Source organism: Pinus tabuliformis, chromosome 4_1 (assembly GCF_031772625.1).
Source record: "Pinus tabuliformis cultivar Carrire ecotype Pingquan chromosome 4_1, CPIR1, whole genome shotgun sequence".
NCBI classification, from domain to species: domain Eukaryota; kingdom Viridiplantae; phylum Streptophyta; class Pinopsida; order Pinales; family Pinaceae; genus Pinus; species Pinus tabuliformis.
The window spans coordinates 822,657,360-822,679,091 of NC_142303.1; the positions used below are offsets into that span (position 1 = coordinate 822,657,360).

Genomic DNA, 21,732 nt, shown 5'->3' on the forward strand with positions numbered 1-21,732 from the left:
CAACCATAAATATATTATAAATTTCACATCGGATCCAACTTAATATAGGGTCTTTGTTCCATGGAAACTCACGATAATTCCATATGAGGATTTAGACTATATTCGATTTTTTTATTTTTTTTTGTCTCTATCCTTGATAATAGCCTTAAATATATTCTTATTTATTGTCCATTTTTATTCCTTCCTACTTTGCTTACCTTTCAAACTTCATTTCTCAATTTTGTTTGGTCTTTTGGAATGAAGTGTTTATAATTAGGGTAGATATACTAATTACACATCATGTTAAAGTAAATAGTATTTTTTTCATTCAATTGTAAGTTTTTCCAACTTAATAACATTTCATATTTACAATTTTTTATTTCTAACATTAAATCCAATATTTTATCACAAATATAATACGTAAATAAATTTAGTTATAATGATACAATAAGTAGTAAATAATAACAATAATATATTTTTAAGGTCACAACATTGGTGTATGAGATCTACTTGTTTGTGGAACAAGGTACAATCTAGTAAGGTTTACATATTCTACCTCATTGACTTGAACTTATGCCCTCTTAGGAAGAAATATATGTGCATAACCAATAGACCCACATAAATGCATACATAGCATAAAATTGATATCAATATATAATACAAATTAAACTAGCAATTGCACCAATGTTGCAAAAGAAACGTCGTAAGGTATAAATAGAGAAGAATTATGACATATAAAAAAAATCATTAAAGATAAAAATTAGTAAATTAATAAAATAAGGAAATATAAATTTTTTTATATAGATGAATTATTAAAAAAATATAATAAATATTGATGAACTTTGACTATATAGACTAATAAATTTTATTTTTTTAATTAATAAAATTTGAATACAAAAAGTTTACGTTATTTTATCAAATTTATTTTTAAATTCAAATTTGAACTAATAACTATCCAAATCCATATCCATGAGATATGCAATTGAAAATCGAAAGATTTATGTTATTAAATTTGATCTATCAGAACGATGTTAATGTCTATATTTAATATAATCTCTCAAGAGTCCTCGTTTTGAAAATCTTAAATATCAAATGTTCAAGCATTCTTAAAGAAAGTCAATTCTCTATTCTTACCAGAAACTCATCAAATCTCGGATATCAAATGTATTCATCAAATCCTATTAAACGTAAACATCATTCCTTCATGCTAATTTGGAGTTTATCTTCCTATCACATTATTATATCATTAGCCAAAAGCCCAAATATTATCTCATTATCACGTCATCAACCAAGGGCCAAAAAGATCTTTTTGATTAAATGATTAAATCATAATCTTGATGGACAAGATGGTGTTGTGTGTAGAAAGTCCTTATTTCTATTCTTCCTTAAAACTCATTAGATATTACATGTCACCACCAATTCCTATATTTTGTAATTATAGGATTTGGTAATTTGGTTGGATTTGTATTTTTCAATGAAAAGTTATCTTCACGTATAATTGTGGTGTTTGGATCCATCTTTTAGGATGAAAGCAAAGCTGTGCAATAGAGAATTGAATATGACACCTTAATTTTTATGACAAGTTTGCCAAATAAATTATCTGTTAGTTCACAATTCATCCTCTTATGATCACCATAATTTTTTTTTTAAACCTCATGCAACAGGCTTGAGTTTTTTCCTCTTTTTCTCCTCTTGATGTGTGTCGTTTTGTTAACCAGAAGGTTATTTGGAACCAATGCAGATTGTGGAGATGAAAATACACATGTGCTACAGTGGCTGCGAAAACAAGATTCACAAGGCTCTTTCTAAGCTTAAAGGTATGCTGCAATATCGGGTCTCTCTAATAGATTGATCTGTTTTTTTTATTTTTTCAAACGTAGTCTACCATATACTGGTGACAGTGGTGTATAAACAATTTATTGACATAATTTGTGCTGACATGTTCTTGCAGGTGTAGACACGATAGAAATTGACATAGCGATGCAGAACGTTACAGTGAATGGCTACACAAAGGCAAAGAATATTTTGAAGTGTGTGAGGAGATCCAGGAAGAAGGCAGAGATTTGGCCTCATCCTTATAACAGTGAATACCATCCTTTCATTAACCATTATTATCGTCAACACACAAACTATATGCTTGTAGGTTCCTCAACTTACAATTACCATAAGCATGGCTATAATGGGAGAAGCCATGGCTACTGTCAAACTGATCCCTTCTCTACCATTGTAGACGAAAATTCATCTATATATTCTGTGCAATATAGATCTTGACTGGAAAGTAGACTATCGATGGCCAAAAATTCAGAGCACCCAAAATTCCCAACACATCATTGAATAATGGAAATATGATGCCAATGTCTAGATAATAAATCTAATGTTAAAATGATTTATATTGATATTGGTTGAAATACATCATGAAAGTAGAAAATATATGTAAGAAAAACCTGAAACAATCTAAAAATGGACAGATATAGCACCTAAATTCACTAGTACTGCATCTCTGTAACAACAGTTTCTGTTGGACCCAAAGACTGGATCTGGGAACGTGTAACAATCAGAGATCAAGAAAGTGGAATACAACGTGACAAGAGTGAAAACAACCATGGCCACAGGCCCTGCAATCCATCCCAATTGGGCAAAACTCCATGCCAAAGATAACACTCCTGCCCCTATGAGGCTTGTGATGATATGAGCCACTGTTGTCCAAAGTGTGCCTGTTCATTCCAATCTCATCCACAACTTCAAAACTCAGCCTTAAACAAAACTAAGACATCCTTATCAAAAAACCATCGAAGAGAAGTATAATGAAATGGAGAAATGAAGGAGTTGGCATACCGTACCTGTTCGGAGTAGATATTTTGAGCCATGAGCCTCCATGGCAGACTATATTTCCTTGGAAGGTGCAAGTTGTTTGAGCTTTCCAGAAAGAAAAAGTATTGTGAATATTTTAATTTATTAAATATATTTATATGGATGTGGATCAAGAGCAAATGAATAATAATTTTTAATACAAATTTCAAGTATTGAGAAGAGATATCCTCCGGGAGCCCAGTGATTGCCTCCACAACCTCATCATTTATAAGGATCTTGTGGTCCAGCATAATCCCTCCTGTATGCGTCCATGATAGTAACAAGTTGGTGAACATGTAACAAATTGGTGATTCTCGACTTAAACAAAGGCTGGAACAACCATAGGATTTTGACATGTAAAATTCTGTTACCCTGCCCCTTTTAGACTAATAAACAAGACCATGCATAATTGCATTTGAACCTGTATCCAAGAAGAAACTTTAAAGCTATGCATACAAAGCATCTTCTAGTGCTATTAAACATTACGAAAGAAATGCAAACTCATTCCACTCATTATCTAGCTATTAAATATTACATACGAGAACAAAACTCAGAAAACATGTTTTCCATTTTAGCATGGAATGAACAATGTGATAAAAATGGCTAAATCATACACAGTTGCAGAAATATAAATATATTAAGCACAAATGGTGCATGTGTAAACACACTCACACACGGATTACATTCAGATCACTCTATTAAATAGAGCTTTTGAGATCCAACTTATTCCTAATTTAGAGAGAGTGGTTGAGAGAATTTCTCAACCATCACAAACCAATTTCTCAAATATGGAATGTAAGCATTAATTCCAACATCCCCCCTTAATGATTGCATTACATGAAAATAACAAAATAATCAAGCTTATCAGTAGATGCTCCATCAAGTTGCCTCATAACCCTCGAAAAGGTGTAGTTGGCAAGTTGGATTCCCGAGTTCCCTTCCTCAACTCCCGAATCAAGGACCTCCCGAAGTCAATTACTGGACAGCATCCCAATCTGTCGCATAACCTCATTAGGAAACCACCACGTCTACCACTAATGAGGGATCCTTCCCTAGATCCGCAACTGCCATACTATCTGGACAACCATCCATATTGAGCCTTACTGCTACTTGATCTTTAAATACTGGCATCAGACACATAGTTGAACTGCTGGTTATTTTTAAAAGAGTTCAATAGGTTCACTCTCTTCATTAACTTCATCATCGGAATTCAATTGGTATTCAACTGAGGTTATATTTGCTGATTCTTTCCCTTTTAACACATCACTAGCACGACTTCTGCAATTCCACGCTGTATGCCCAGTTTTCTTGCAATAGTAGCATTCAATGTCACCTTTGTTTGCATTTTTCTTTCTCATCCTTGACTTTGTCCACAAGGCATTTTCTACATGAGAGTTCCCTTCGGCATCCTCTGGTTTCAGTCGCTTTTCCTCCCCCAGAAGTGCTGCAATTGTCTCTTGCAATGTTTGTGTAGATATTTGACTCAAAGTAAAAACAACATTACTATAACTTGAAGGAAGACTATTTAATAATACAGCTTTAGCATCTTCATCCTCCACCTGTGTCCCAGCTTCACTTAATTGTCTTAAAAGAGACATTAAATTATTTATATGACTCGACATAGATGTCTCCTCATTCATTTTCAGACTAAACAATTGCAGCTTTAGGGAAAATTTTGCATTTGTAGATTTTACACCAAACAATTGAGCCAAATGTTCCCATATTTCCTTTGATGTTTTAGTAAGATCTACATGATGTAATTGTGAATCAGAAAGAGCAAGTCCAATAATAGACTTAGCTTTATCATCTCTATTTTTCCATTCAAATAACTCTTTGGCATCTGTAGGTGCTGCTTCTGAACCATTCACTATTCCCCACAAATTTTTATTCATTAATTGCAGTTGTATTTTTACTTTCCATGAGGGAAAATTCAAACCACTGAATTTATCTAACACCATAAACTCCATGATAAAAGATAATACCTTTTCTAGTCCAGATGTTGGAGGCCAAACCAGCACCGCTCAGGAGATTGCTGATGGTTGATGAGATCGCTAATGAGATCGCAGTTCAAATATGGCTTCCAATTCTAGTTGCTCAAGTGCAGGAAACGTCTCGAGCAGCTTGTCAAAGAGATCAACCATCTGACTTTCCCTTTCTAGCAGCGGCCAGTAAATGATGTAGAGCGCCGACAATGTTTTCAAGGGACCAACTATCTCAAGAAAATTGTCCGCCGAAACAACACGCCATTTACTCGCAGATCATGTATCATTGTCAATTGCTTCCCGTACGGCTCAGCCAACAACTCCAGAGTCCTAAGCTTCGGACAGGTTATCGTCAACATTTCCATCTCCACCACAAAATTCTGACATCGATCCCGATCTTTCTTTGCCACACGCGGCAGCTCAGCTGCAGTCCGAGAAAGAAAGGCTTTCAACAAAAACGCGGCACAATCAAATTCTCCACGATCCACGATCCACGCTGAGAAATGCTGGTGTTAATCCACTGCTGAAACGATCTCATCACAAAAGAGGCAACCACACAACACACAGGCCTCTGACCTATTGCTCTGATACCATGATAAAAATGGCTAAATCATACACAGTTGCAGAAATATAAATATATTAAGCACAAATGGTGCATGTGTAAACACACTCACACACGGATTACATTCAGATCACTCTATTAAATAGAGCTTTTGAGATCCAACTTATTCCTAATTTAGAGAGAGTGGTTGAGAGAATTTCTCAACCATCACAAACCAATTTCTCAAATATGGAATGTAAGCATTAATTCCAACACAATGTACAAGGTATTATCAAATAATGGCAACCTCTGAGAAAGAAGTTGTAACAATTGTCACATTTGGCTCCCTCATTCTTACGGCGAAACGGTTGAGGCTGAGCAGGAGATTTTTGTCGATGATGAAGTCCTTGAGCTCCTTGGGCATGGAGACTGTGTTGCGTTCTCTGCCACGAATCATCTGCATTTTCCCCATTTTACACAAGCAACAATACCTATAGCTTCTCCCTGGCAAATTTAATGCCTGCTCGTATGAATTCGGAGTCAGGAATAGATTGAAGAAAGCACTGTGCTCCAGTGCAAAATCTGCCCTTCATTGGAGGATATCGAAAAAACTATTTCAAGCTCTTGTGACAGGGCATCGAATCTTATTAGCCAAACTCTAGTTTTCGAGGGGAGGTCAAAATTGCAGAAAAAGAGGCCACACCGTCGCTCTTGCTATTTCTTCACGGCATAAAACAGAGTCTTAGCAGCTGCAAGGGCATCCTTGATCCTTACAGTATGATATGGCCCAATTTTTACCTATGTCGTGGAATCAAAAGTGGCCACAACCCTCCGAAATGTTGTGGAAAACCTAAAGAAAATAAAAAGCACACTCTACAACTAATTCCTAACAACCTTCAATTGATTTAATCGAACGTAAGCATTAGACTTTACAACTAATGCTTAACTACCTTCATCCAATCTGATTGAACGACTGAACACTTTTCAATCGTCTAACATATAATCTAATGGCCTACAGTGATGATAGGTGGGTAAGAGGGAAGTTTTTCCCAGAGGGGACGCCTTACGACGTAATTAAAAAAAATAAAATTAAAGGGCTGACAGGAGCATGAAGACTAATCCATTTCCCTGAAGAACAAAAAGAATATATTTTTTCCTAAGGCCTTGGATTGGAATCTAATAATCAAGTTGAGTTCTGGGCACTTTGGAAAAGCCTTGACCTTGCTAGGGACAAAGGAATCAAGAAATTAAAGATCTGGGAGTGGGAGATCCAATGTTAGTAATAAGATAGGTCTCTAAGGTGATATTAGGAAGTGCATAAGGTGATATTAGGAAGTGCATCATGTTTTCCTCCAATTGTCCATCGAATTACATTACTAGCGTCAAATTTTGAGGGACTCACTCTCCACCACGTCCTCAGATCACCCAATGAGAAGACGGATATACTAGCGAATCAAGGTTCCCGACTAAAACAAGGTGTTATTGAGCTCCATGATGGAGCAAGATTAATTGCGCCAATCCCGTAGTCAAAGGTAATAAATGCAATGTTTTTAGAGATCGTTCAAATCAAGCTCTCTATTAGTCAAATTAAGAAGAATAAACGCAAGCCACCAGTTAGAATCACACCGCCACAGGATGGATGACGAGGGAGGATAGATGGGAATTTGGTCTATCCAGCACATGTTGCATACCATGCACGACGACATCCACACTTGGAGTAATAGTGAAGAAGATAATATTTTTTTAAATACTCAGTGGTCTTCTCAATCGCAGTCGATATGGGAATTGTGATCAATTTAGGATTTTCTATTTGATGCCTTCATGTGATCTCTTTGCGTGAGGACTGGCTCAATGGTCGTGGATAATGCTCTGATGAAACTTTGCGTGAGGACTGGCTCAATGGTCGTGGATAATGCTCTGATGTTTCATCTATAGGAGGGAATATTCTAGAATTTGGTGAGAATCCTTCTTCATGTGAGTAGGAGCCAATAGATAAGGGAATCCATGACGCTTATGAGCCTATTTGGTTGTTATCCAGTTTGAATCCTCTTCTGACAAATTGATCATTGACAGAGATGGAGAATCGTGATGCTCCCAGGGATTTTGATCGCTAGAATAAAGTGGCAGGGAAGCTCTTTAAAAATTTGATAGGCATGTATGAAGTTTTGGGTAGGAGGCTGGACTTTATGGAGAATGAGAGGGTTGATCATGCAAAGATGGTGGACCATAAATTAAATTGGATGCACGCTCATATGGAGCGCAAGCTCATATGTATGGAGACAAACTATGCTACTGAAGACTAAGAAATGAGAGTCAGCATGGAGCTCAAAGTATGAAGAAAAACATGGTTTCCTGGAACCAATATTGTCTTTGCAGGACGTGGTTGTCACAGGAGTAGAGGGAGATGATGGAGCAACTCATGGCAAGTAGGTGGCACCTGAGAACAAGTTAGAACCTGGCCCTTCTGGAGAAAATTAGACAATAATGTAATATGTTTTACATATATGAACATTTTTTGGGAAATTTTGTAGAATATATGGACATTTTCAAAGAATTATTGTAAAAAACAAAAAGCTTGCGACACTAAGAAAACCAAGCTTCGGTTGTATTGGAATTTTGAAGTTACTGATGTAATTAATGAATGTAAACGATACTACCTATGGAAACTAGTCTTTTAATATAATATAAATAGTCCTTTTGTTTAAAAATATATATATTCATTAATTAAAAAATATTTTTTTATAAAATAAATAAATAATAATAATAACAAAATAAATAAATAATAATAATAACAAACTTAAGTCTTTATAAAATTATTTTAAAAATCTATTTAAAAATAAACCATGATGATCAAGTAACAACACGTCTATAAAATGAATATAAAAATGATATATTAGGAATATTAAATATTATTAAATTGTTATTTTTTAATTAAAATATAAATTTGTTAATTTAAATGGTTATAGTTGAAGTAAACAATGAGTAACATAATGCAATTTATTGGCCTTTTAACAAAAACATGACAATTTTTGTGAGTGTAGTTAAAATTTTTTAATTAGTTACAATTTAAGTGGGCTTTATGGGTAAGAGTACATGCTTCTTTGTAAGAGATTATAGGTTCAAATCTAAAGGGGATAGAGTATATGCATTTTAATAGACTTTAACAATCAAATATGGGTAGAACAAGTATTATTATTGTTATTATTATTATTTTATATATAAATTCCATATGAACCATATGTCAATTTGGTGTTTATCTTGACCGTGATTTTAAAATTACATTATTATTACTATTATTAGAATAATTATGAGTGTGGAGGCAACCTACTTAACATAGGTTCTTAGGACACAAATTATTCCATAAGATGTAACTCAATCATAGATAAGAGCAATAGATATTTCTTCTTGCCCTTAATTGGAGGAACTTTGTTTTTTAATTTTCATGGGTTTTATGAAAATTAAAGAATAAAGTTCCTCCAATTAAGGGCAAGAAAAAATTGGTAATGCTCTTATCCATGATTGAGTTAATTTTCATGGATTTTGTAATTTCATGGGTGTCACTTGAGTGGTTGGGAATATATTTTGTTTTCCCCTCCACCCAAGATCAATTCTAATAGAGGGACATGTTGGCCCATTGTGATGAAGCTCAAAGAGTAAGTGCTCCCCTCCTTCATGGATGTCTCACTTCTTGCTAAGTTATAAGTTATTGGTATATTTAGTTTATAGGTTGTTGGATATACTCTTGGGATTATAGCAACAACTACAAGATATGATCTTGAGCCTTGCCCAAATTACTCCAATATATTACCAATTCACCATAGATTAAAAAACAAACAAACAAACCAACCAATAATTTTGTGAATTGATGAATTGTTTTTCTTCTCTAAAATTGTTTAAATAGAAATATCCATGTCTTTATTATTAGAGGTTATTGTTAGTTTTTCAGTCACTAAAGTGCCCATGATATTATCTAATTGAATAAATTGGGCTTGCTTAATCTCTCCGATTTGAGAAGAGAAACTAAGTAATCTAATTGAATAAATTGGGCTTGCTTAATCTCTCCGATTTGAGAAGAGAAACTAAGTAACACTAGCTAATGATAAATCAAATCACCTTATCTTTGGAAAATGCCACTCGAATCCCATCAATATTCTCAAAATTGCAAGTTTGAGAATTTGGATAAATACAGAGAAAAAAATGCACGAATCATAATGTCCAGTTGTAGTGGTTTAATGAAATTTCAATTTTGTGAGTATTATTATTTAAACTATCATATTTAATAAAATTCATGAAAAGAATGTCCATTTACTAAATAGTTAGCCTTTGTATTAAAATATTTATGGTGTACTCATTAAGTTGATAGCGTATAGAGTTGGAAAGGAAATCAATTAATGTTCTTTTTTAGTTAGGTAGGCATTGTAATACTTTCAAATAAAAATATTATATGTTTATGGCTACTGGGTTGTCATTAGGGAATCCAAACTTATATATATATATATATATATTCATATATTTCAACATTATTATGCAAAATGTAATATAATATTTATATATATGAAGTTGAGTTTGAGTTTGTCTTAAAAACTGGAGGATAAAATATAACAAAAACTAGTAGTAAGACTGTTAGGCCTACATAATACCTTAGAACTCAAAAAACCAAAACACAAACATTCATTTAACTAGTGGGAAAGTCCACCTGGGTGGGTGTTAGGACATTTTCTTCCTCATCGCTATTGTGGAAATCTAGATTGACCATTTTCTTAACTAGCACCAATACTTTGTTGTCCTTCTTAGTAATATGAATTTGAAGGGCTTCTAGGCAAAACAAAATTTCTTATTGGGATTTTCTATGCTCAACCAAAACCTTACCCATTGTAGTTATCATTCGCTAGTATAAACCCATAGTTTGCATCATTATATTTACCTAGAAAGGGTATTACTAGTATCAAGAATCCATTGCTTGACATTCTCCTCTACTTCAACATCTAGAAAGAATCATCACTCAACGTGGGCATCCTGCTTTGCTATGTCCATTTCTTCTTGGGATGCCCTAGACATGTTCTCCCAGTAACAGATTGTCGAGGCTTCTATGTTGACTTGGGCAAGATTACTAGGGGGCTCCCTTCTTCTACTACTTTACTGGAGTTAGAGGGGCCACGATGAGGCATGGTGGGTGTTGAGAGAGAAATAAGGATGATGATGAAGGAATAGGATGATGGAGTGAGGAACAATGATCTCCAATTGTCTAGCATCCATGTAAAATGAGAACTTTTGCAAGGACGGGATATGAACCAATTTTAAGGTTGAGCGAGATAAGAGAAATAAGTAGATCAAGAATTTAACAGAACAAGAATGAGCTTAAGAGCTAAGGGTTAGAGGTAAAAAGAGGATCTTGAAACCACCAAAGGTCACCATAAAAGCAGGGAAAACTACAAAAATACCAAAAGAGCTCAAGGTAACTTACTTAATAAAGGTTCCATGGGTGGAGAAGTGCATCAATATTAGAGCTCTTGAGCTTGTGTAACCATAAATTAGAATCATGTTGATTCTCAAATGGTGTAAAGGATAGTATACATGAGTATCCTTATTGATTTTCAAAGGCTAGCTAATAATAATGGCCATTAAACTCTTCATATATCCCAACCTCATGAGTGTCAAGGGTGGTGGAAGCATGGAGATGCAGATCCTCACTTGGGGTGTCTTCACTATTCACCCATAATGGGGAGGAAGGTCAATCTTCCAAAGCAATTTGAAAACATTGATCCTTTAAATTGGAAGGGATGAGATCATTCCATCAAAGATCTAGAGGGGAGGGACCATGTTTAAGGCCTTCATTTACTAGTTTGTATTCAAGATTGTTCCACGTGTGCCTAAAATGAGAGGGAATTTAACCACTAATATTTAGGAAAGGATTCTACAGATGCATTCCATCCCACTTTCAAGTCTCCAGCTACACGAGATTTTTGAAGTTAGAGAATAATTTCAATTTTTTTATTATCATGTGAATGATGAGTTGTGAATCCTCCTCTACGATGAGACCAATGTGACTCTCTTCAAAGGAAACTTGGATGCCATATTCCAAGGCATATAAATTTATTCTATTATTATTTTCCAATCCAAAAGATCCATCATATATATGGAGGATATGGCTTGAATATTTTCTGAACAAACCTTAGGAGTTGGCAAGATCTATATTACCCTTAGAGGCACCTTCAAAGTTTAGTTTGAAAAAATTAGGAGTGGGGGGGATGAGAGTATTATGGGGAGGAGCATGAGAATGGGATAGGTCAAAGGATTGAATTGTGATAGATTCCATAGGATTGTCTTGTCATTCTTAAGCAAGCCATGGGGATAAGATAGTGGATTCTTTGATGGATTTCCTAAGGAACTCCCAAACAAAACCTTATGATGTCTTAATACCTTTGAATGTTTGACGATTCGCTTCATTCCATGTTTCCCATAAGGGAAACCCTGGTACTAGTTGCTAAGCACAATTGATGATTGGATGACTGAGTCCATTATACCTTAATATATAGCTATAATGTTTTCTTTGATTCTATTAGAATGGAAGAAAATGTTGAGAAAGGGCAAGAAGAGAGTCCAGTTTAATTTGTCCTTGAATTAAACCGGAAATTAAATTTGAATTCTATTCTCATAGCAACTTAAAATACTTAAATTAAGTTTATTAAACTTACTTAACTTAGGAATTTCAAGTTGGAAGTCTTTTGGAAGTCATGTGTATGGTCTCCCTACATTGTAGGAGTCCAGTATGAGTTAATTGTGAGTTGTAAAATAGAAGACTCAGTTTCATGAGTCAGTTCAGTTAAATTAGTTCTCAAACTGATTGAGAGAACTAATAGTGAATTAACAGTCAGTGGTGACACTAATGAACTCCACCAGTGCTACTCTACTTAACTAAATATTTACTCATCAGAAACTCATGCATGTCGATTCTGAGAAAGACCCAATTGAGACTATAGTGCAGGGATTGTGTGCTATTTGCTTTAGATTTTTATGAGTTGCACCGACAGTGCATGCAATCAGGAACTAATCCTTAAGGGATTACACAGTTTTTAGAGGCTTTATTACCCTTTAAATACAAGCTATCCTCCATATGAATTACAAATTGGAATAGAGACTTGGAGAGCTTGTAAAGAGGCTAAGCTTTGGCCTTGAGATTTATTATGAGTTGGAGATTGAATTTGTTGAGTGTTGGGATTGTTCTAGAGAGAACAAGCATTGTAATTTCATCTTGATTTTCCGGATTAATACAAAACAGACAGTGGGGTTTTGAGTTGTGGCTTTCCCCGGATACTTATTGTGTTATGTGCCTTTGATTATCTTCCTCTATCGATTATTCTTTGCTTGATGTTTATGGGCTTCCGCTGTAAAAAGTAGAAGTATATTCTTGTCTCTTGATTTAGCAAATTGCATTAGTTTGTGAATCTACAGGATTTTCTACATAAAATGAAATCTCCTTTAGTTAATAAAGTTGAGTCAAAACGATAGGAATTAAATAGATATTCCATAGACTTCGAGTTTTGAGAATAGAGGTAACAAAGTGAAGGTCCATGAAAGATTCATTTTTGCAATTTGTCCCAAGTGAGAGATTTTCAATGAGCAAGGGGCCATAAGAATAGGGACGCTTTTGGCCAAAGGTTCTGTTTCCAAAGTTTTACTTAGATGTCACATGGCGAAAGATTCGTGAATCTTATTCAAATGCCATAAGCTTATTTCAAGTTGAAGGTTCTCACTAGTTGGTGTTTCCATCTTAATTTGTCTTTACCCTTGTTGGCTTATATGGGCCTAACCCAGGTTCGGAAGAGTTATTTAGCCAAACAAATCCCGCAGCTACCGGCCCTTTCAGCAATAGCCTGTGGAGCGTGGAATAAGGTCTCACCCGAGGTAGCAGGGGAGGGTGCTGGAACCAGGTTTATGCACCCTTGGGATGTCTCGATGTGGTCTGGGGGGTTCGTGCGCCGTTTTGTGGCCTCGCGCTACTCTGCTTCCGCGTAGATCCTGAACAAGGAAATTCCTTGATACTTATTACTAATGAGTTGTTATAGATCAGATCTACCTTTTATATTCCGTAAGCAAACATTTAATACAGATAACCAGTTCGCGCACACAGAAAATCTATAGATTTGCATAAACTCATAACATAAGCATAAGTGCATAGATGAAACAAATATATCAATCATAACTTAACCAGATCCATAATATTTCAGATTCAACACATTATTTTAGAACCAACTTATCTTTATTCAACTCTTTCCCCAATACATCCAGATTCACCCTGCACACTAAGCTGTAGGGGTCCGCGCACACAACTGCGGACTCTATCAAGGCTCTGCGCACACAGCTGTGGGGCCTCTATCTACCCACCAACACCCTTGACTCGAATTTATAGACGCTTCAAGACTTATTTCTTCAAAAACCCATTACATTCCAGATCCAAAAGTACATACCAAAAACTGACTTCTAACTCTAGAGCCTTGCTCTATTTATACATTTCCATGGTCCGCGGACCATGGGTGGGTCGACTCACTTCCTATTATTTTACATTATTTTTGGGTGAACAACCCTTTGACTTGACTCATTTACAATTCGTGCTCCATGAACTTCGCGGAGTCCTTACCATACCTTTCCCAAAATTGCGGGCTTTGCACCCCAAAACTATTACGCGGGCCCTTTGCTACCCAACAGTCCCCCAACACAATCATCGTGACTCGTCTTGAGTCACTTGGTTGGTGCGGTAATCTTCGCACAGAGGTCGATCAACAATTTTTGTGCGTCACTTGTGCTTGCAACAAACTCTGTCGCTATCCTCTGTACCTGTTCTACGCGAGCTGTTGATGCATCTGTATCACTTGCAATTGCCTGTCCGGGATCACCTACTGCCTGCATGTGCGCTAACTTTCCTTTAATGGCTGTGGAGACTGCGAATGCTTCATCAAGCCAAGGCTGGATGCGTTCTTTAAGCATTGCCTCCTTTTGTCACGCAACGTCAACTTGTGCCTTGAGAGCCTGGGCCTCCTTCATTTTAGCCAACCTCTATGTGATAGCGACTATCTGCGCAGTCCCTCGGACTGTGTCATAAGCCTGCTGCAACTCCCGCGCTTCGGTTTCTACTTGTTGTATGGTTGGGTCTTCCTGGAGGGAGGTGAGCGTAAGGAGGGATTGATCTAACAGTCCTGAGAAATCTTGGACAGCGCGCTTTATCATTTCCAGTCTTGCTTGAATTTCACCGTGGCGCTGCTCCCGAATTTCTGGCGATGTGGTCAGTTGCACCTTTAGCCTTAGCTCTGCAATTTGTAGATTTAATTCCCATTGAGCCTTCGTGGCCTCCTCTTGGGCCGTTCGGAATCCTGTGGCCATGCGATGAATCTTGTCAGTTGTTGGAAGTTTGGCTGGGATAGCTAACTTCGGTACCTTGCTGCAAGCTTCCATCACGGCCTGTTCCACTTCCTGGTTGTGTGTGATCAAGTCATCTCGCTAGAGACTGACCTGCTCTAGATTTGCCTTGTGCTCCATCAATGTTTGGAGGGTGCGGCCTTCCCTAGCTCGAAGCTCAGTGGTTACCCCATCCTGTAGTTGGTACAAGGTTTCTCTAGGAAGAGTGGCCAGATTCAACCCCCAACTTTGCACGTCCCCCTCTACTTTTGCTAAGACAGCGCCTGCTGGCAACGCTAAGGTGTTCATTGTATTGGTGTGCACCATCTGCTCAGTTGTAGTTGTGTCCTCTGTTAATTTTAGGATTACCCCGCCTGGGGGTCGCACCTGTAATGCCTGCAACTGCGCTTGGATCTCCCCCAACACAGTTGTCTGCTCTGTGATCAGGTCCATCCATGCATCGGTAGGGACATTACTCGCCGGTTTGCTGCTGTCAATAAACTCTTTTTCCAAAGCTTTTGTTGTCTTTGACTTTTTGCGTGCGTGCGGTGATTCCTTGCTGCGCGGTCGCTTGACCTGGGGTGATTCTGTAATATGGTCCATGTGTGCCTGTATCTCCTTTTCCTGTTGCATGTCCTGTTCCGAGGCCATTTCTTGATCTGCCATGATTTCTTTGGCTATCACTTCCTTGGTTGCCTCCTTCTGTGAAGCTGCCTGTTGTCCCTGATGGGTCTTTTCTGCCAATTGAGTGAGTTGTTGCTGGAGTTCCTTTTTTCACTGCTACGCTGCCATTCTTTCTAGTACAGCCTTGTCTGGGGTGTGCCACTCTGGAGGCCATGTTGCCAATACCTCGTAAATAGCATCGTCTGTTGCAATGAACAGAAGTGTGACCCATGCTCGCTTTGGATCCTTCCACACCCGGATATATAAGTTATGCATGTCCGCTTTGAACTCGGTCGTGCTTTGCAAATTGTCGTAGATTGTTGGAGACATTTGTGGCCTGCAAGCGATTCGTGTCTAGATACTCCCCTCCATGAAGGTCCAAAAAATCCTGATGTTAGAAACTGTCGCTGTGTCCTTTGTAGCCCAGAGCGAAGTATATCGCACTGCTTCTGGTAGGCTATCTCCAATGCTAGGAAACTGGCTACCCTATGGCAATTCTCCTGCAACCAGAAGGATTGATAGTAGCAACCATGCATAATAAAATGTCTTACCTTTGTCCTATGCTTCCTGACAATTTGTCAAAAATTCGTCGCATAAGAACTACGCCCAGTTGAACTGAACCCCTTCTGCGCATTGTTCTGCAAGTGCAATGACAGGAGTTGGCACCTCATCTGCATGACATTTCCTCATTAGTTTACTGGCTAGTAACTAGGTGGTGATTCGCACCCCTCGATCTTTGATGCTTGCTATTGCATACCCCCACTTCCGCTTCTCCAACTTATATTTAGCCTTCATTGTTTCGGCGAGACCCACATCGCTACTTGTTCTAGCTATGTTTGTGGGGTCATTCCCTTTTACAGGCAAGTGGGTAATCCGGTGTACTAAATCAGCTGTGATAGGAATCGGCTCCTCCAACTAGAGATACCCATCATGTACCAGACATAGTAACTGCCAGATAACAAAGATGGTGATGGTCGCGCAGTGATAGTGAGGTATCCACCTTAGATTAAGTAATCCCGCCTTCTCCACACCTAGTAACCACTTCTGCAGCAATAATTTGTCTTCAGCCAATTTGGGGAACTTGTCACTATCTACAAGGTCCCAATCTTCGAACTTGATGCTTGGAACTCGGCCCAACGGCAACCCATCGAACCTTATCTCATCCGGAAGAAGTGGGGTCTGGAGCGTATTCTTTGTAGCGTCCAAGTCCTTTGGTATCTTGGTCGTCCCGGTCCACGGGGAGATATATGGGGGTCGTGAAGGGATTTGGAAAGCATCCTCTTTGTCCTCATCTTGTGCGTCAATCTGATTGATCAAAGCTTGCAAATCTTCGTCGTCCTCCTCAGGTTCGGTGGTGATTGCTTTGCCCTTTTCAACTCCTGATAACTTATTGAATCTCGGCGATATCCTGACTGGCCCCATTGTCTACTTGTTTTTCCGAGGCCGCGGTGTGCATGGGGATTTTGGGAGTTCGGGGACTGCGGCGGCTTCATCTAGCTCCTCCTGGGTTGAGTATAGTTCTTCCGCGAACTGTGCTTGGGTTCTCGCCATGGTACTCATGGAATACCTAGTAGCCGAGTGTTTGCTGGTCGTTACTGGTTCAAATCTCAAATATCCTGGTGTCGTCCACAGGTTGTTAGAGGAACATGTAATTTTGAATGGATCCCTTCCCTCCATTTCCAGTCTATTAACAACGTCTAGGCGGCAGATCTTTTCGTATCTAGCTCGGAACTTTCGTCTTAATGGCCCGCCGCCCGCTCCTCCCTGACGTAACTCGACTTTCTTGTCAGGAACAGTGGTGTTAACGGTCACCTCTTGACCTTTCCGCGTGGTAGCACCGTCCGTCGGGCATAGCCGCGATCTTGTGGACCGAATGACTCTGTACCGAACCCTTTTGCCGCGCCAGCCTCCTACAGACTTGTTTATAGTCCCGCGCCTTCTTTCAACTGCTCAGGGCACTAAGACTGTGTTGTCTACAACTAGTCAGGTGGTCGCACCCCTGGTGCGATTTTTTCCTGCTAGCCCGGGCTGCGAGCACCTTCCGAGTGTCTTTGTAGCCGTTAGTTCTTTATGCACTGTTGTGTGGGGTGTACCCTTCCGTAGGTGCGGGCGCAGCCATGATAGCAGGGTCACGGCTCGTTCTCGTTCTGTGGGATACCCGACTGGGCCTGATTCCCTTATGTGCAGACTCGCGCAGCCTCCATGGGCGTCGCTACTTTTCATCTTGTTGATTCCCTCCCCAACTAGCACACTTTTCTTTCTTAGCCGTGCCCATAGTTCTTTAATTTCGTGAGGCCTGCTGCTACCCCGCTTATTCTAGGCTCCCTCCTGTTTAATTATTGACACTCTCATCTATGCCTCCCTTCTATTATAGGCCCATCGAACCTGTGGTATCTGCAACTTCCCAGTGGGTCATTTTCTCGAGTGGACGTTGAGCGTGCTTCCCCCTGTTCCCCTCCTGACTTTATCACGGACCACTGGTGAACTGGATTTCCCTCTAACCCATACGCGCACCTGCCTCTGACATTCGCGCCAAATCTTTGGGCATGTACTCCATTCATGAACAATTGTCGTGCATGGTGTCTTCGCAGGTCCATCCTGCGGCTTTTGTCTCAGATTTGTTGTTTCGCGTTGGTCGACTGGTGCCTCTGCCTTCGTGGCATCCTCATCAGCTGGCCACTCCCTTGCTTCCATTGTTACACGGTGTAGTGATCTAACCATCATATTACAATTTAATGTTGTTACCTCATGCAATCGATTCTGCCACTGCTCAATCTCTTCATCTGAATTTGATGTGCAAGAACTATCACAGTCCCATGATATTCGTCCGCCCGTTGTCAGATTCACTCGGTCTTGATCTTGCGCGGTGATTTAGTAAATGCAATCCAATTCATCATCGTTTTCCTCGTCGCGCACTGGCATGGTATAACGTGCCCCTTCGGCTGGGTCCAGCGGAACCACCACGTGGAAAGATTTTTTCTCGAATATCATTTTTCGTTTCTTTAGGTTAATGACTCCATTCATATCTGTTGCCAGTCTATCCCTAACAATGCAGGATATGGGTTACTATCATCCACAATTTCTGTGACCTCAAAATCGATTAGTGTGCTTACACAGTCGATGTTTATTGTAACTCCTTGCAGTCTTCCCATATGTAAGATCTTCTTGTGGTTCGCCATCCGCAGTTGGATAGGGGACCATTGCAATGTGGGTCTGCCCATGCGCTCCTAGGTCTGTTTGTTGGGTTGTGTTATATTCTTTCCACGTAGTTAATAGGGGGTTTGAAGGGCACCCGTAACCCCACTTTATGGGGTCCGGGGTAGGGCCCCGGAAAATTTTGGTTTTGGACCATATGTTAGGTTGGGCGGACCCACCTATGGTTTTGTGCATGATTTTCGCACATGTTTTTTGGACGCGATGGTTTTCGGTCCATGGTATTGGACGCGATGGTTTTCGGTCCATGGTATTGGATGCTTTGACATGTATAAATATGTATTGTAACATTGAAAGGAACATAATGAAAAATCAAGCTGGTAGTCCCGGTTTTGGGATCCAGGGAAAAATCTCTGTGCATATGTGTTTTATGGGTTATTCTCTTGCATTGTTTATTTTCTTTGTTTAAGAATTCGTATGCAGGTAATTTCTGTACAGGGTTAAAACCTACACTGTTTAGGTAGGACATTCGCGTTTGACCCCAAGTCCAGAACAACCTGATCCATCTCATAGTCCCCAATCTGGGCAGTTAATCGCATTTCCCGCTTGGTTTGCAACGCATGCTTGCCCAACTTCCGGACCATTCGAGGTTCATTCGATCCTACTCACCTAGTTATTAACTCTTGCAATCCCTTCACTGCTTTGGTATCACGTAGTAGCTTTTATTATTATTAATATTTGTATAATTGATTATCAATTACTTGACTAGTACATAGCATTCACCATTATAAAACGTTTGATGCCATAGTCACATCGTAAAGGTTTGATACCATAGTCTTATGAAATTTATATATGATAAAATCCAAGACTTTAGACTTAAAACAAAATTCAATGCCATATGGAACTGATGTAATGTGATTTATCATTATTAACAAGTTTGGCAACTATAGTCGATACTGTTAGTATTTAATATTCCACCTAATCTATTTCACCTAGCAACCATTGTTATCCGGTAACCAGTTGGGTTATATGTAAATACAATTTGGGAAATCAATCCTAGTTCTTTAAACATTAGCATGGTTGGTGATGTATATTTCGAACCTTCTCGATGGTTGACCCACATCTATCCTGGGGACACGGTTTGCTACTGTATGGAGCAGTTATGATACATGGTCTCTTCTCCACCATGGATCTTGAGGTTATTGATCCTACGAACTTCCTTCCATAGATGGAATTTGGGGTAACGAGATCCCCTAGTTCGAGTAGTTGGTCTGGAATTTTCTCCTACACCGTCTTTAGGAGAGCACTGCAACTTCCCCAGATAATTTCATGTTTTGTCCTCAGAATCATCAGGAAAACCCCAAATAGAGGTACTCAAGTAACCCTCTCTTAATACAACGCAATGTATTCAGGTTATTAAGATGGTTATCAATTTTTATTTGTTGTAAGAGTCATTCCTACTAGCTGTTGGATGTAGGTTGCTGCTCTCAAAGGTGGATTCACTTCAACATTGAGTCATATCCAACACCAACCTTTCTCCCAACGGTAAGTGGTTTGTTCTGTTAGCTATAAGGGTTATTGTTCTGCTCCTCTGAGGTATTTTCTTCCTTACCGGGTTAACACCTCTGCTTTCTATTTCTTGTTTGAAGGTCACCATTCTACCGCATGGTCTGGCTTCAATCCCGAAATCATTCCAGGTTACACTAATAGATGTTCCTCCTTTACGGCTTTAATGAAGAAGTTGTTTCTTTTCTTCTATTTAGAGGGAAATAATTTAACCGGCACTTGCAACCATATTCAGATTCTGAGTTAGGGTTTGATCATAATTATTTAGGTAATTTCTATTGAGAGCTTAACATACCCTTTTTTGAACTGGGTTTCTTAGGCTTTAATTCTACTATAACTGTGATGTCTTACTAAGTATTTTTTTGCATTTTCTTGGTTGTAAACATCATAAACATTTGTTGTTGCTATCATCGTGGTTCGACCACAAGATTAATATTTACATATATCGTTCTTGCGATGTAATTATTTCACACTTGTGGCACAGTTCACGTATATAATTGTGGTTTTTGTTCTTGTTAAAATTATTTATGAGTTTTGATAGAGTTTTTCTTTCTGAGCAGTTACTTAAGGGTTCTTTATTTTCTTAAACGATATTTTACTCACCCGACAAGGAGGTAGCCTCACTCCGGCGAAGTTGCCTCCTTGCCCATGCGGTGCTGGTGATGCTCCTTTTAATTATTAGTTCAGATTGTTCTGGGGCTTAACCATCCCTGGTTACCTAGAACTAACCAAACTTATAGATGATTTGTAAAAGTTAATTTCGCAGAGGAAACTTTTTCTTATGGCATGTACGATTTTCATTACAAGAGGATTTAATCATAGTTTTGTCAGTTCCTAGTTTCCTGATTCAAGTCTAATGTGCCAAAAAAAAGTTGTACATTTCACGTTGCGGCTATCGTTATTACATTATATAGATATAATTCCTTTTACAACACAATATTCCTCATTGTATTCCATAAATTCAAAATAAGACCCTATTTAATTCACAGAAAACCCAATTCAAAATAAACAATAAACCCTCTTTTATTTACAGAAAACCCAATGCAGAATAAACCCGTATTCCATAAATTCAAAATAAGACGCTCTTTAATACACAGAAAACCCAATTCAAAATAAACCCTCTTTTATTCATAGAAAACCCAATTAAGAATAAACCCTCTTTTATTCACATAAATCCCATCGATTACTTATAGAATATACATCTCTATCTTTCATTTCATTCATCACACATTTTCCATTTATTCTTGTACTAGATCAACATACTAACCATCTTATGCAATCTTTAGTTTTACCCTCTTTCAATTATTCACAAACAAAAAACCAATTTATTCAAGAAAATGATTACTTATCTGATTAATCCAGTATGCTGAGGAATCTAATGAGGAAAGTAACTTGCTAACCACACAACCTGTGAGTCTAGCAATAACGTCCAGTCCCCCCCTTGAGCCTCTTGACTTCTAGAATAGTTAAGGATGAAACCATTACATGACCTCAAGACTCTTGTCCAGTGCAGAATGACCTTTTCTCAGGATTTGCACTGGTTACTACCAAATCTAGAAGCCCCTTCTCAGTTTTTGCACTCTCAGACAATGTCCTATCATAATC

At 38.4% G+C, this 21,732-nt stretch overlaps 1 pseudogene; it reads left to right on the forward strand.

Annotated features, from left to right (window-relative positions):
• The first annotated feature begins 1,711 nt into the window (after window positions 1-1,711).
• On the forward strand, window positions 1,712-2,250 carry LOC149178765 (heavy metal-associated isoprenylated plant protein 29 pseudogene; annotated as a pseudogene).
• Window positions 2,251-21,732: the final 19,482 nt, after the last annotated feature.